Source organism: Plectropomus leopardus, chromosome 5, assembly GCF_008729295.1.
Source record: "Plectropomus leopardus isolate mb chromosome 5, YSFRI_Pleo_2.0, whole genome shotgun sequence".
Lineage (NCBI taxonomy): Eukaryota > Metazoa > Chordata > Actinopteri > Perciformes > Serranidae > Plectropomus > Plectropomus leopardus.
The window spans coordinates 2,053,721-2,069,844 of record NC_056467.1 but is presented as its reverse complement, the minus strand read 5'-3'; the positions used below and the strand labels follow the sequence as shown (position 1 = coordinate 2,069,844).

At 41.4% G+C, this 16,124-nt stretch overlaps 1 long non-coding RNA gene across 1 annotated transcript in view; it reads right to left on the bottom strand.

Annotated features, from left to right (window-relative positions):
* The window catches only part of LOC121943221, a 127,834-nt gene that overhangs the window by 79,710 nt on the left and 32,000 nt on the right, over positions 1–16,124 (bottom strand). The window contains exon 2 of the long non-coding RNA XR_006105844.1: positions 2,629–2,673. This is a non-coding gene — a long non-coding RNA (uncharacterized LOC121943221). The remainder of the gene's footprint in view (positions 1–2,628; positions 2,674–16,124) is intronic.

The following is a 16,124-nucleotide window of genomic DNA, read 5'->3' as shown; positions in this document are numbered from 1 at the left end:
TTATAGCCAATGATCCAACAGTTGACACTGCGATTGTTATGCAAACTGTATCACAGGAGAAAAAAAAGAAAGACACGAGGCTGGTTTTGGACTAATGCTGGATCTCTTCCCACTCGGAGGAGCCTGCAAAATTCCTCCACAACAACAAAGACCCTGCATGTGTTTTTGCACATTTGTATCCGTGTGTACATTATGTGTCCACATTGTATGGGACAGCAGACAGCTGCTGCAGGGCCCATCAGTCAGCTGCTGTATTTATAGGGTGATGACCAGCGAACACTAACAGCTGCATCAGTCGGGAACAGAGACAGAAAGTGAGAGGACGCAGGAACCTGACATGCTGAACAGACGTCTCTTCGGTCTTTGCCGCTGCTCAAAATGACTGTCGGACCTGTGCGAACTCTGCGTCTGCACAAGATTTAAAACGGCCTCTTGACGGTAGATGAAAGGCAGAGAAAGCAAGGGGAGACTTAAGGGACATGACCACTGCAGCACGGAGGAGGATAAAGTGTCGGCCGCAAATAAAACATTTTAAAAAGGGAAAATGTCACTGCTCAGAGTGATATACGGCAGAGCCCGCTGATCCTGAAAGGGGCTTTTATTGTGAAATAGATCCCCCTGCCGCGTATGCTTCCTGAGTTTGAGCAATAACAAAGAATGGATTACAACCACAATGTGTGAAAAATGTAAAAAACACAATAAAATGAGTGCATAAATCTAAGCGCTGAATTAAAGTTAAAGACATAGTTCAGTTTTTTTGAAGTGGGGTTGTATGGGGTACTTACCCATAGACAGTGAATTACATTGAGTAGATGTCGGACAGCACGCCCCCAGTTTGGAGAAGCTGGCTGAAGTCCGACACTGAAGCAAAGCAATGTACTGCTGCATCTACTGCACCTAAAAGAATCCCTATCAGTTTAAATGTTTGCTATATTTAGAGTATTTTCACATCTTTACCTTGCTGTCAGACGGTGATTTCCAGTGTGAAAATGAAGCTGTTACATTGCTTTCTTTGAAGCCAAACTCCATTGTGAAAAATAGTGATTTAGCATTGCTGAACACAGGAGCTACTCGTCTACTGCTGCCTCAATAAGTTAGTTTGTTTGTGTTATTGTGTGACATTGGTGTTGCAAAGAATGAGTTCGGACTCACCAAAATCACACAATAACACAAACTAACTAACTGATCAAAGCAGCAGGACACCAGCACCTCCTGTGTTCAGAGAGCTAAAATTACTGTTTTTGTCAATGGAGTCTGGTGGCTTTGACAAGAGCGTAGACGGGCAATTAATGCCGTTAACAACTTTCTTGTTGTCTGACAAAAAGGTAGAGAAGTAGAAATACTTTCAATAAAGCAGAAATTCAAACTGATACTGATTTTAGGTGAGACTCTTTTTAGGTGGCTAAAATACATTTTGTTTTTGGACCCCATTCACAGCAACACATTGCTAAGCTCCTGTGTCAGACTCCAGCCTGCTTCTCCAAACAGGGTGAGCAAAAAAAAATCCCTTCAGTATGTATAAGCAAGCCTGAGCAAGCAAGAGTCTAAAATCAAGTTGCTCATTTTGTCCAACAAGAAGTTACATATATTCCATTTACTTTTAAATTAATTTAGATTAATTCATTATACTTCAAATGTGCTATAAGGTTTTTAAGGTGTGCTTATTCTTTGTATCACTATCTTAACTGCAGTATTTGATGCAATATTTCAACCAATCCTCTGTGCCATTATTCAAATGTTAATTGATATTCTTCCAGCTCTTGAATATAGACTATATTTAACATGTGATGCATATTCTTGTTGTTATTCTTACTCATGCATATTTCTGTTTTTCATTGTGGCATTGTACAAATATTTATATTTATTTTATTTTGAACTTACATACTAATTTTATACGTTGCATTGTAGCATAAAGCACAGTTTTATATTTTACAACTCAGCACATTATCCATATTATAATTTAAATATTCACATATTAGTGCTAATTGTCTATTACTCAGCATATTATACAGACTTTTTAAAAATATTTACATACTGTGCTATTTTTATATACTTTGTATTTATTTCTACATGCGATAATTCTCTCTGCTGGCATCAGAGCGACTGTAACAAACCACAATTCCCCCTCGGGATCAATAAAGTATTTCTGATTGTGAAGTAAAAGAAAGAAAAGCAGCACATCCTCACAGCTGAGACTCTACGACTAAAAATTGTTTTTTCTTTTTTACCGTGAATCAACTTCTTGATAAATCCCCTGATAGTGTCGGCTCCAATCACTTATTAATCACACATACAGTATTTCCGTTTGCATCAGTTTCTGGCGCGAGAGTCACAGTAAATAAGAGAGTCAATGTAAATAATGTTAAAAAAAAAACTGTTGTATTGCACACACAGAATGCATTCTGGGCAATGTGTGTGCTTAAAGCCCATTGTGTGCGCATATCAGGATCTCCTCTGAGACTAAAGTGACATCTGCACTGCCTCTTTTCTCTCATGTTGTGTCACTATCGTACAGCGATAAGAAACGCAGACCACTACCAGCCTGTCCTCCCAAAACCTCAGACTCCCTCCTACACGCTCGCTTTCATCTGCTCAACTATATAAAGTGTATGACACATCGGTACTTACAGATCAGCGGCAGGTGTTTGTCTGTTGGTTCCAGTCTGGCTGCTCCTGAGGAGAGGACGAGATAAAACATGTTAATATCTACATAATTAGAGACATTTTGACTGAGCCAACTGGGAGGAAATATTCGGGTGGTTTGTCCTTATATGGACAAAGTTAAATGTTGAATTTTGACCTTTAAATCGTGGCACTGTTCCATGTAGGTGTGCTTTTGTGCACCATATCAGAGCTTTGAAACACCTGAATTGAATGCAGCCATTATTATTTATTTTATTAATTACACAATGTTTAACACTTAGGGACTGTTTGCTGAGTTTAACACACTTTTTATTCTTTATATTTTGGCTGTGTTTATGCATATGGCATCAATTGTGGCAAGACTGTGCATTTTTGTTTAATCTTTCCAGCTAAAGTCTAAAATACATCCTGCAAACAAAATTGTTAAATTCATAATGTTAAATGCAAAAAAATGCTCCATTGAAACCCATTCAAACTGATATTTTTGATCCCACAGCCATCAAAGCAGAAAAACATGACTTGTATTATTTCTGGGTGTCATTCTGGGCTTTTGACTTGGAATTTGTCATTTTGACTATTTTCTACCTGGTGAGGTCATTTTGACCATATTTGGCATATGGAGGAAATACATGCTATTTCAGCAAGGTGACCTGTCACAATCGAAGCTGCTGCTAATCTCTGACATATCCCAGACTGTGAAAATCAAAAACAAAAATACTTTGCACGTAGTATATTGATTTTTTTTCATCTAAAAACATAGTGGCATCACTTCTCCACGACTGATTAATCAATAGTTTATTAATTGTTATCACCCCAACTCTGGCTGCATTACAAACTGATACCGCCGTTATAGGTGGTTTTTGGCGTTGCTATCTCGATTACTGACACAGCAGCGGTATTTGGCGACTTTGGAACGAGATCGGGCTGCATGTCCTGTGTTCAGCGAGTGACTTGTTTTTCTCGGTGTCGTCTGGTGGCTTTGACAAGAGCATGAACGTGGAACTGAAGCTGCGAACCGTTTTCACGTCGGAGAGGGCTGTCTAACGGAGACGTGAAATATAAACTCCGAATCACCGATATGCAGATGACACACAGCTATATGTCCCCCTCCAGTCCAGCAAGTCTTCAGATCACCTCCGCACCTGCATCTGTGAATTTATCAATGTCAAAACTGAGATTTTAGCCACAGATCCAACTAACTCAAGCAGCCCGACTGTTGGTATAATATTAGATGAAGAGCTTTGTTTTGTTGTCCAAATATAAAATGTTCACTCGTGCTTCTACAAGCGTAAAAAGATCTCTCAAAATTAGATGTTTCTCGTATTCCCCAGACTTAAACAAGGTTATACATGCTTTTATTTTTTCCCGCCTTGACCACAGTAATGCACTTCACTGACTCCAACTGGTCCAGAACGCAGCCGCCCAAATTTTAACAACTGAAAAATATGAACACATTACTCCTGTTTTAGCAAATTTACACCTGCTGCCTGTGACTTACCGCGCTGATTTTAAACTTTAATGATCACTTTTAAATCTCTGCATGGCCATTCTCCAAATTACATGAAAGAGTTATTGACCCCTCTGTACCCGGCGCTCCCTCAGATCGATGGATGCAGCTCTGCTCGTTGTTTCTCGGCTTGTGACGAAAAAGCCCTCAAACTGCACGTGGAACTCTTTACCCGCTGAAATCTGACTCGCTTCACCATTAGCATCTTTTAAATCACTTCTCCAGACTCTTTCATAGAAAAGCATTTATGAGTATTTAATAGGTTGCTGTTGCTGTTTTATTAACCCTCCGCGGCCTCTGTACGTGATCACTGTGTTGTTTGCATTTATTTTATTGTTGTTTTATTTCTCTGAACAGCACTTTGTAACCTTGTTAAGAAAAGTGCTGCATAAATGAAGTTTATTATTATTGATTATTATTACACGTACACTATTATGGATTTTTTTTTTTTTTTTTAGGTGGCTAAAATACGTTTTGCAGCTGTCCCCGTCTGCAGCAACGTCGACTGTTTGTAATACAGAGACTGAGGAGAGCTACCTCACATAACCCCACTTCAAAAGATCCAAACCATCGCTTTAAGCTTCTTATCGAAGGAAAAGCAACACATTCTCCGCTGCCACCCAGAAATTAAAGAAAAGTGCGCCAACCTTTCGGAGAAAATAACTCTTTGTGTGCGTTCATGTTTGAGGTCGGTTCAATCACCGAATTATCTGAATATATGGAAAAAAAGGAAGGTAAATTAGTGCCGTTCTACACTTTGACACATATCAAGGTGCCCTTCAGCGGGGTGCTGAACCCTGGTGGCTCCTGCAGAGCTGCTGCAGACTGTGGTTTTGTCGTGTGTGTGTGTGTGTGTGTGTGACGCAGGACAATGCTGCAAAGGAGCGGGGCATTAAGTCCGACTTCACATAAATAAAGGTTGTAAATATTGTCACCCATCTTTTTTTAACGTTGCAGGCCTGCCTCCTTTCAGACGGAGTTACAGGTTGATAAATCAGCAGTCACGGCGCTGATGCTAATTGATTTCTAATCACAGGCTGCTCCTGAGCGGAGGACGCAGCCTCTCAAACGGGCGCCGTGCCGTGTTTACAGTGTGTACGAGAGTCTTAATGAGGCTGATTACAACCGTGTTGCCGCCGACGACTGCAGCACAAAGACAAAGGGAGAGAAAACGACTGCTCGGGATTTTCAGTCGAATCCAATGTATCCTATTAAAATATGATACATCCCGTCTCGCACACTCCGTCTACTCTGCTTAATTGCCATACGGTCAAAAGTTGGCTTTGAAGCGCTTTAAGGTTGGCAGAAACAAAGAGAGAGAGGGAGAGAGGGAGAGAGAGAGGGGGGTTCATCCTGAGTTTGAGCTCAGCTGTGATGTAACTGTGGACGATGGCTGTGCCGCAGTCAATTTAGGAGGCGATATCCTCAAACGGCCCCGGCTCCCTCCCCTCGTTCCCCTCCTTTTCTGTCTCACCCTCCCTCCCTCCATCTCTTTTTTTCTCTTCCCCTCACGCTGGTGCCATTTATCTCCTCCACACCCTATCTTTCTTGCTTTTTTTTTTTTTTTTTTTTGCTACAAAAATCTGTTCTACCCTCATGCAGGCTCTAATATTATCTTCTTCCCTTTCTCCCCCCCGTCAGCCCGTCCATGCATCACTGCCTCTGCTCTCCTGCCCCAGCATCCCTCCTTCTCCTCTCCGGCTGCAGCGCTAACCTACACACACACACACACACTTAAGAGAATAATATCTCCCGCTAAACTCCCATCAATAGGACTCTGGCGGCGTGAAATGCGTTAGCACGTCGCAAACTGTCCACCCCCACAGTAAAGCTGCGTGTTGGATAACCTTCCTGCTTTTAATAACAGTATATCCCCAAGACGTATTTAGCTCTACTATATGTTTATGGCCCCTCCACACATCTCAACCTCTCCCTGCACCACTCTCATCATCGCCCTCCCTTCCTCGTTTGCTTTCCTTCCTCCCTCTGCCGCGTCCTCGCCTGTCGATTCAGGTTTTTGCTGCACGTCGCTATTGCAGAAAATGTTCTAAAAGCTGACCGCTTAACTGATTCTTTAGGATGCCAACTTAAAATAAAGTGCATTTCGGATGTCGTGCAACATTTTTTTTATGTGTGTCTCAATGTGTACATGTGTGTGCACATCCCTCTCTCCTCTCCTCTCTCTCTGACTGATGGAGGGTGGGGTAATCTGCACTGGTTGCCATGACACCAGACAGCCCTCGCTTGGCGAAGGCACGTAGCTTCCTCTCTGCTCTATTTCCCCGCAGCCCTCCGCACAGGAGTGTGTGTGCATCTCTGTGTGTGTGTGTCCATGAATCTGGGAGAGTCATATATGATGCACATGATGCACAGAGCTAAGAGGAAGAAAATATTTGCCGTCTGTATACGTTGAGACAAAAGGGAAAAGAAGCAAACAACACAAATCTGAAGGCAAATAAAAGGTTTTCAGTGCAAACGCTTTAGCTACATGTCTGAAAAAGTGTTAAAATCTAACAGTACCACGATTAGAAAAGTCACATTTCATAGCCTTTTAAGGATAAAGACATTCTGGTGAATTATAGTGTCAAACTTCGTCCTTTCCTCACTTTGCTCCCTGAAACCCAGTCAAGGACTCGTGGACTTCCCGCGGCAGACGCTCACCGCAGATGCCTACCACAAATCTTATTTTACGAACCGGGTTGCTTCCCCTCTCGGCCATTTTTCATTTTTATTCGACCTCACTGTTGAGACAACTTGTTCTGAAACCCAAACTGTCGAGGGCAGCTGGGACGTTTGGGCTCCTGGCGTTTTTTTTCAGACAACACACAGCGTCCCGAATCACCTCATAAGGAGTTACGCACATTTCTAAAGGTTTTTTCTTATTTGTTACATTTGAGGAAATAAATGACTGCAGGTAAAAAAAAACCCACATCTATCGAGTTCGGTATAATACGCCCGTGCACTTATCTGTCCTTAAAGTTTCATTTAATACAAGAGATTTAATTCCTCTGGCAAATAGCTGTTCCCCGACCTGATGCAATTACTTTTCTTAGTCTCAAAAGGCAATCACGGTGTTTTGAACCACTCTCCTCACAGCTCTTGGAATCCTAATAAAAGTGTCCATGCCAGCTCCTATCCATCTATCTATCTCCAGACTCCAGCCTAGATGAATAATTTAGCAGGCTATATTTCCAGCCATCTGCTTCCCCCTCTCTCTCTCTCTCCCTCACTCTCTCTGTCGCTTGCTCTCCCTCCATCATTCTTCTTTTCCATCTCAGTAAAGTCTTCGGATTCTGCTCTTTCTTAAAGTCAATGAGGAGGTTCCACGTGCAAAACCAATCGGAAAACATGCAAAAATAGACTTTCTTTAATGCATTTAGATCTGTGTATATAAAATCTGAATATTTCATAATTCTGCTGTATTATCAGAAAAAGTACGCCACATTCACTGCTGCAGAACTGATGCCATTTGCTGCACGACAGCAGGACGCAGCTCTAATGATCTCTGCGGTTAACAGGAGCCAGAGGAAGCCTCGCGAGCACACGTATACATCCCGGATCAAATCATTAAGCGTGATCAACATCTGCAACACTGCCTGTCAGAGCCCAGCAGAGGTCAGCCAAGTTCCTCTTTCCTGTCAGCATAATGAGCAAGCAACCACATGTTCCTGCACCAGCATCCTTTTTCATTACCCGCGTGCAACAATTACGCCACCTGAGTAATTGACGATGCCTTTCGTGCTCACGGCTACGGCGCGGGGATCACAAGCTAAAGGGAAAGTGAATGCATAATTGCAGACCGGTTGATTGCGCGGCGTCTGGTGGTTTGTGTAAGCAAATTAAGGCGAACGCGAGGATGGTCTCAATTGGCTGAGGAGAAGGCAGGAAGGACGAGGAGACAGGGGACAGGGGACAGTTTCAGTGAAGGTTAATGTTAATGGAGACGAGATCACCAGAGAGAATAACGTCAGGATGATGATGCAGATTTGTGTGACCTTTCTTTTTTGGAGCACTGAAACTGAAACGGGACGAGTTTGAACCGCGAATGACCCGACATAATAAACTCAAGTGTGAGTGCAGAAAATGAAATCTCTGTTAAGAGCTTTCGTCAAAAAATGACGTTTATAACCCTTCAAGTTTTGTAATCAGCACTCATTTTCTATGAGTCAAATCAAAGCGAGGTTGTTTGCTTATATACACTTAACTCATTAATCATGTGACCTACAGTTCACCATGGTTACCGTGTAACAAAATAAACATATCGTCATCCTTTGAACAAGAAAGGAAAAAAAAGAAAAATATTATTGACAAAATATCATAGAAACTCTTCATGGATACAAAAATGCATCAGAGAAATACACTGTGAAGACAATTAAATACAAAATATGTAATATTTAAACTTTCTATTAAAGAATAAGATACACGCTGTAAAAAAAACTATTGTTTTTTTTCTTTAAAAAGTTGACTAATTTTTAAAGACAAGTTTGATGATATTTTGAAATGATTCAACTTGTCTTCTCAAATTCAGTCACTTTAAATGTTTAAGGGAGCACAGACACTACCTTTTTTAAGTTGAAACAAAGGTTTTTTTTCAGTGCAGTCATTCATCATCTATGAGCAGGAAGGTTTCTACTTTCAACAAAAAACGGTGAATATTTTCTCCACCTAACTTTTTAAAATATGCTGTTCTCAGAATTATTTGTCTTCATATTTGTGCACAACTAATGTCACTCTGTCCTGACCCAACCAGCCAATAAAGCACCGACACAAAATAAAGTTAATGTCGGCTTAAATAAAGTGCAGCAGTCAAAAGTAATACATAAAAGTACATGTATTTGCTGACAGTTCTGTACTTTTACTGAGGTAAACCTTTGAATGCTGCACTTTAGTTTATAAAAGGGGTCGACAGATCATCCGCCTGGTTGATTATTGGGCTATTTTGCATTTTGCCGATTATCTGTATTGATATTTTATTTTAATGATCGCCAATACAATTAATTAATTAAAAAGTGCAAAAAAAGTGTCAGCATGGGAGGAACTTTCACTCACTAAATTCTCAGAGAGCTATTTTTAATTATTCATTTTTTCATTAAAATTTTCACTTGACTCTTTTTTATAGTTGCAGGGAACTTTATGTTTATGACGTTGAATATTTCAGTTTTCATTAAACATTTACTAAAGGCATTTCAATAAAATGCATTAACTACTAATAATTGGTATCAGTATCTGCCCTGAAAAACCTATATTGTTTAACCCCCTAGTTTATAATAGGGTATTTTTATGTGCTGTGGGTACATTTTTAAAGGATTAAATCTGAAAACTTGTTCCAGCATCGCTCGCTCTGACGCTCACGCTGGTCTGCGTCTCTCTGTGTGTGCAGATTTGGAAAAAGTCCAATTAATATAAAGATGTAAAACTGTCCGTGCAAATGTAAAATGCATGAATTTGCACTAATGCCTTTGAGTGTGAGCGGATTTAGTTTGCATGCTAAAAATGGCCAGCCATGACCTCAAAGAACCCCCCCCCCCCCCATCACACACACACACACACACACACACACACACACACACACTCTCCTCCGATCTATCTATATTCATGCTATCTGTGCTTATCTGCTGTCTGCCTGCTGACCTTGCTGCCCAGGTTAGCCGGTGGACGGACAGAGACTCAGACTGATGGACTGACTGTAAAACTGCGCCGGCTGATTTGCCGGCTGGGATGGCGGCGCTGTTAGCCCCTGCAGCACAAGCAGCATCTACTAACATACAAACAGCCTCCGACTCCCCCCAGACGTTCTCATTCAGCACGACCTGCGATGACCGTCTGCATGTATTTATAATCCGCTCTATCCTGCAGCAATTAAACCCCCTGAACCTCTGCACGCCGAAAACGCCACAGTCAGGGGAAAAAAGCTGCGAGAGGCACATGTCCTCCCTGGCCATCTTGTCACCTCGCTAATCACACCGGATGCACTTGTAACCCCTTGTTTTCTGTTCCCTCAGACACCTCGCGGCGCAGAGACACTAAAGCCTCTGGCTCTTGGTATCCTGTTTCTAGGAACCGCAGTCCACCGTGGGCTGAGGTGAGAGGGGGAGGGAGGGCGCACATGCACAGCAGAGGTGGGCTGTGCATGTGCGAGGCTCTGCACACAATGGCGTCTGAGCAAGGTGTGCAGATTTGACATGAGTGCATTTATCATGTTTGCTAGAGAACGCTTTACTGGCGTTGCAAGTTTTTCCGCCCGAGTCGCATCAGTTTGGATTCTGAGCTGCCAATCAAGGCAGCGAGTTGATCCAGACATAAAGGAGGCGATGGGGGAGAAAAAAAAGAGCGAAAATCCACCACTACGCTGTGGAGTGATGTGAGGTGAACGACACAAGTGGAAATGGGTAGAGAAAGAAATGGTGAGGAGAAAAAGGAGGTTGGGTGGCGGTGGTGGTGAGGGACAAGGACAGGGGAGAAAAAAGGGGGTAAGAAAAGAGGCGAGACAATTAGAAGGAGCGAGGCAAGGAAAAATAGAGAGCGGAGTGAAGGGGTTCTGGAGGGGGGAGGCGAGGGGGGAGGCGGGGAGGGGAGGGGGCTGCTGCTGCTGATGCTGGAGCACAGCGCGGCCAGGCTGAACCGAGTGAACTGCAGTGGAGGTCAGGGAGTCCAACATTCCTCTGGAACACTGTGTTTACACTGCGTAGCAGAGAGGATGGTGGTGGGGGGGGGGGGGCGGGGAGGCGGGGGCCAAGGGGTGAGGGGCGGGGGGGGTGCGAGGGGGACGACGCACAGGGAAGGAAATCATCTCCCGGAGACACTCCTTTCAGAGAGAGTGTGTGCATATGAGCGAGAGTGTGTGTGTGTGTGTGTGTGTCGCTTATCCCGTAGCTGCGTGGTGCGCTTCTAAAGCACCGGAGTAACCTGATTCCAAACCCCCCTCCCTGCACCCCCCCACCCCCACCCCCCCGACTCTTCCTGCATCCGACGCTATTTAAATCAACCTTAAACTTCATCAACCTACAGCGGCGGAGGGCCGTGCGGCACGACCGTCATCGAAAATCAGACGATTAAAGCTGAAATGTGAAAGTGCTGTTTCACTCCAGCCTCCGTTAATATTGTTAATAATTACTAGATTATAAAAAGTATTGAGTGGCTACTAAATAAATTACATAACAATGTATAATACATATTATGTAAATGTATGTAAATGTATAGAATTCATAAAATTGTTCTATGTTGTGACATATATTTTTGTTTTCTTTGAGGGGAAACACCAGAAACTGAGAGTGATTTTTCTTAAAATAACCTGAGAATTAAAGCAAAGTTTCAATCTAATAATAATCTACAATACTTTTACAAAATCAAATTCAGATTTAATTATGCACAACAAGCAAAAGTTTAGTGTAAATTATTAATAAATATCATTATTAAGTATTGTGTTTTAATCATATTTAATCAATTTCTTACCAAATAACACACAGATCTTCACTGTAGAAAACAACCTTTTAAAGTTTTTGCTTTTGCTTTAAATGTTTGGAAACTTTATTCAGATTTCTGTAATTTGTTTTAGGTTTTTTTCATAATGATAGTTTATATTTAGAAGTTTTAAATATTTGACCTGAATCATTTTGTATTTACAAATGAAATAAAGAGAAAAAGATGTAGGAAAAAAAACACATTTCCTCATTTTAGAAATCAGGGATGTTTTGTTTTATAACATTTAGCAAAAAAAGTATTTATCATAAAAAAATTACAAAAATAATGTAAAAAGAAAAAGCACACATTATTGTACTTGCAACAGAAGCAAATCGTATCTACATTTCTGCTTTTTCTTCTTGAGAAACATCAATAAGTAATCTGCAACAGCAGCTGAATTATAAAAACAGAAAAATAAAAATAAAAAAAAGCATTTGAAAAATTTAAAGCTCCTGAATTTTGACATCAACCACATCGACAAAAATTTTGTCTGCTGAAACACCAGCAGAGCGGCGGGCAGTCACAGCGGAGGCTGAGGGCTGCAATCAGCCTCGCTGTGCTCGCTTTGATTCGTCCCATTAAGACGTTTCCTTTCCCCATCTGCTGGTTCAGAAGAGAAACTACAGTATGAAGCATGCAGACTGTCACGGACACACAATCACTGAAAAACACTCCTCAGCCATTTATAACGAACATTTTTGAATGAACAGGGGTGATTTGGTATCTGTACCAATAACTGTTTTATTCTAAAATTGCAGATTATGGCTCATAATCTGAAAATGTGCAGTTTTGTCAAAGGTTTTAATCTGTAATAAATAAATTAAATCTTCCTCTTATGTCAGATTAAAGCTACTATACATATAAAATTAATAAACTTCTAAACACAGAGAAGCTTTTTCCATTTCTGTGCCACGATGCACCATTTATTTTCCGTCCCACTTTGATACAAATATTACCATCTGAATCCGACTGAGCCGCCGACTATTAACACTCAGTAAATATTTAGTGTTTACTGTGCCATTGAGGAAATTATCACCGCTGGCATCAGTCACAATGACATTTCAGCAAATCAAAGCAGCGCAGGAGACAATTGGCTGTCTGGGCTCCGGACTGAATAATCAATTTGTCCCCAGACTGCTGCATAGCAACACGCAGAGGAGACAAAATATGCAGAAGCAACAACAGCAGAGCAAAGTTAAGGGACGGGGGGAATCTTATTAAAATCGGAAACATTTGGCCTCTAATCCACGTGTTGCTCACACAGCAGGGGTTTCTTTCTGAATATCGTCAATGTATGGCAACAACTTCAGCTCCGATATTCAGCTCATCATTCAAACAGCTGCAGTTTGACATCAGCCGTCAACTCCGGTTTGTAGCCGACAGTCAAATCAAAGAAAGGCTGAGTCACGGTTTGAACTTTTGTCTCTCAGCTGACGGCAAAACTGACGGAAATCTGACCGAGATTTCCCCAAAACTTTTCAAACACAACGACTGTTGCACAAATGCGCGCTGACAGCAGGAAGTCGTGTTGCCGTAACCTTGTCAAAGTAAAGGCTCTTCTATAGATATATATTTAGGAGACCACAGGGCTCGAATCTGCTGCGGATTAAGATTTTCTTTTAAAAAAGCAAAAAAGTATTACAATCAAACACACACGACACCTGCAGTTTTTTTAAAGGCTGATTCTGGAAAATGGTTAGAATAGATAGAAATTAATTACAGTAAAAGCAATTTAGCATAATGCACCAAAAAGTACAGGACAAACCATCATTTTTAGTAGTAAACTAGAACATGAATTGAAAGAATAAAATGTCATTTTTTGGGATTTGTTTCAAATATGCTGAAAATTTTGCAGAGATTGGTTGGTGGTATTCCAATTAAAATAAATTAATTAATTAAAAAAAGAAGAAGAAAATATATTACAAGTTAAGGTCATGCATTCAAAACCCTACTTCAGTAAAAGTATAAAAGTATTAGTGACAAAATTTACTTTAAGTATCAAAAATATAAAGGTACTGGACATGCAGGTAAACCGATAGATTATGATATATTCCATTATTTATTTAGCATTTTATTTGGTGAAAATGTTAAAGCATTGATGAACTGTTGCAGCTGGTTGAGGTGGAGCTAGTTTTAACTAGTTTATATCCAGCTGGTTGAGTCCTGTGTTTCCCAACCTAGGAGTCGGGCCCCTGTGAAGGGCCTCAAGATGAATCTGAGGGGTCATGAGATGATTAATGGGAGAGGTTAATATGCAAACTTTTCTATTATCTATAACAAGATTTATTATTATTATATCATATAAGATACTTTAGCTCAAGCAGTTATTTAATTTAGTTAGTAAATTCAATTTTATTTCTAAAGCCCAATATCACGAATCACAGCGCGTCACAACGACATCCGTGTGTCCTTGGATAAGGACAGCGGACGAGGAAAAACTAATTTAACAAAGAAAAGATGGTCGAAACCTGAGGAGGGATCCCTCGTCCAGGACGGACAGAGAGGCTATAGATGTCGTGTTCATAAAAGATCAACAATAAAATTATGACAAAATTTAAAATAAAATACATTTAAAGAAATATGTGATGGATCCAGAGCCAGAAAGGTTGGAAACCACTGGTTTACTTTAAGATTATAGTGTGTTTTTAAAACATAATCTGGTTAGTTTCTAGAGCTATCACATAAATGTAGTGATGAAAGTACAACTCTTCCCTGAAATGGGGAAGAAGTTTAACCCTTTGAAAGCTGGAGAGACATCCCTTTTTTGCACTGCTTTCAGCCTTTTACAATCATATAAACCAATAAAAAATCCTTGAAAAATCCCTGAAAAATCCTTACAAAAACATGGGGAAATGTTGCAAAAACTAAGACATTAGTAGATTTAGAATATTATTCTTTAAAAAAAAGATGAGGAAGGTTTGTGATGAAGGATAGGGAGAAATATGTCTTTACAGTGAATGTGAATTTTATACATATTATCTTTTTTCCTCATACATTAATAAAAAAAGACCTTCATAAAAAAAAAACCTTAATTTTAAAATTATGTTATAAATACATTGATTTTTAAGCACTATTTGACAAGTCTTGTTTGCCTGGTTTTTGGTTGTTGTTGGGGTTGGGTTTTTTTGGGGGTTTTTTTATACAAATTTTCAAGTAATTTTTCTTGTACTTTTTAATAATTTCCTTCTAATTTTTGGGGCATTTCTTCTGCTCATCGCCTTCTTCTTCCATGTTTTTAAAAGAAATCAGGCCAATTTCTTCCGGTTTCAAAGGTTTAAAGTAACATACAATGTAAATATTCAAGTACCTGAGTGTACATGAGTACAGTACCTGAGTATAGTTACCTTGCACACAATAGCATATAATAGTTATATTACTTAAACGCCAAAGAAACAGACTTCAGAAAGACCTCATCCTCCACCAGTCTTTCTGCATCATCATCACACTGTAAAAAAGTGACTGCGGACAACAACCCTGAACTACCCCAAACTTTGCACCCTCACCGGAGGCATCAGCACCTCCTCGGGGGTATTCACGACCAGCGCCACAAGAGGAGGAGCAGACGGTGCGAAACGCCACCGAGACCGAAGCAGCCGTGCCGCGAAACGGGGAGGGGGGGAAACGGCGTCGTACCAGACATCTGTCGCATTGCCCTTTTTTCTACACTCCCATCCCACGGAAGAAAGACGGAGGCCCGGGGAAAGAGGTGGACGGAGGAGGAAATCAGAGACCGAAGAGATGGGCGAGGTAGGCGTCGGATCAGGAGCGAGCCCAGAAACAACAATGGATAACCGCGGCTTTGACAATGCCTTTCCAACCCTGACACCCGGCCGCCCCTCCACCTACCCCTCCGGAAAGCCAAGACCTTTGCTCTTTCTCCATGACAGGCAGCATTCTTTTGTCTGCGTCCGCCAGACTCTGGCCGGACGCAGACAAAAGGCGAGAGCGCAGAGGGGACAGAGAGAATGACAGAGCGGACAGAGGGGACGGCGGAGGTGGAGGAGGGGGGTGATGAAGGGAGGGATGGATGAATGGAAGGGGTAAGATCGGCAAACCGTGCTCACCTTTTGTCCGCCACTCTCTCCCTCTCCCTGTCTCTGTGTGTGTTTGTGTCATTCATTTTCCGAAATGTTTGCACGGTAATCCAGCAACAAAGTTTTTTTTTCTTTTTCTTTTTTTTTTGAAGTGATGGTCGCGAACACCCAAAGCGTGATTATTAATTTTATATTTTCATTATTCTTACTTTTCACCACAAAGTGTTTTTCCTTTCACCCCCCTCCTCCTCCTCCTCCTCCTCCTCCTCCTCAACGCCGTCTGCTGTGCCCAGTGCGGTCCACTCCCGTCCTGGATGGTAATGGCATTAAGAACGAGAGAAGGAGGAGAGGAGAGGAGAGGAGAGAAGAGGAGAGGAGAGAGAGGAGAGAGAGGAGAGGAGAGGAGAGGAGAGGAGGAGGAGAGGAGAGGAGAGGAGAGGAGAGGAGAGAGAGGAGAGAGGGAGAGGAGGAGAGAGGAG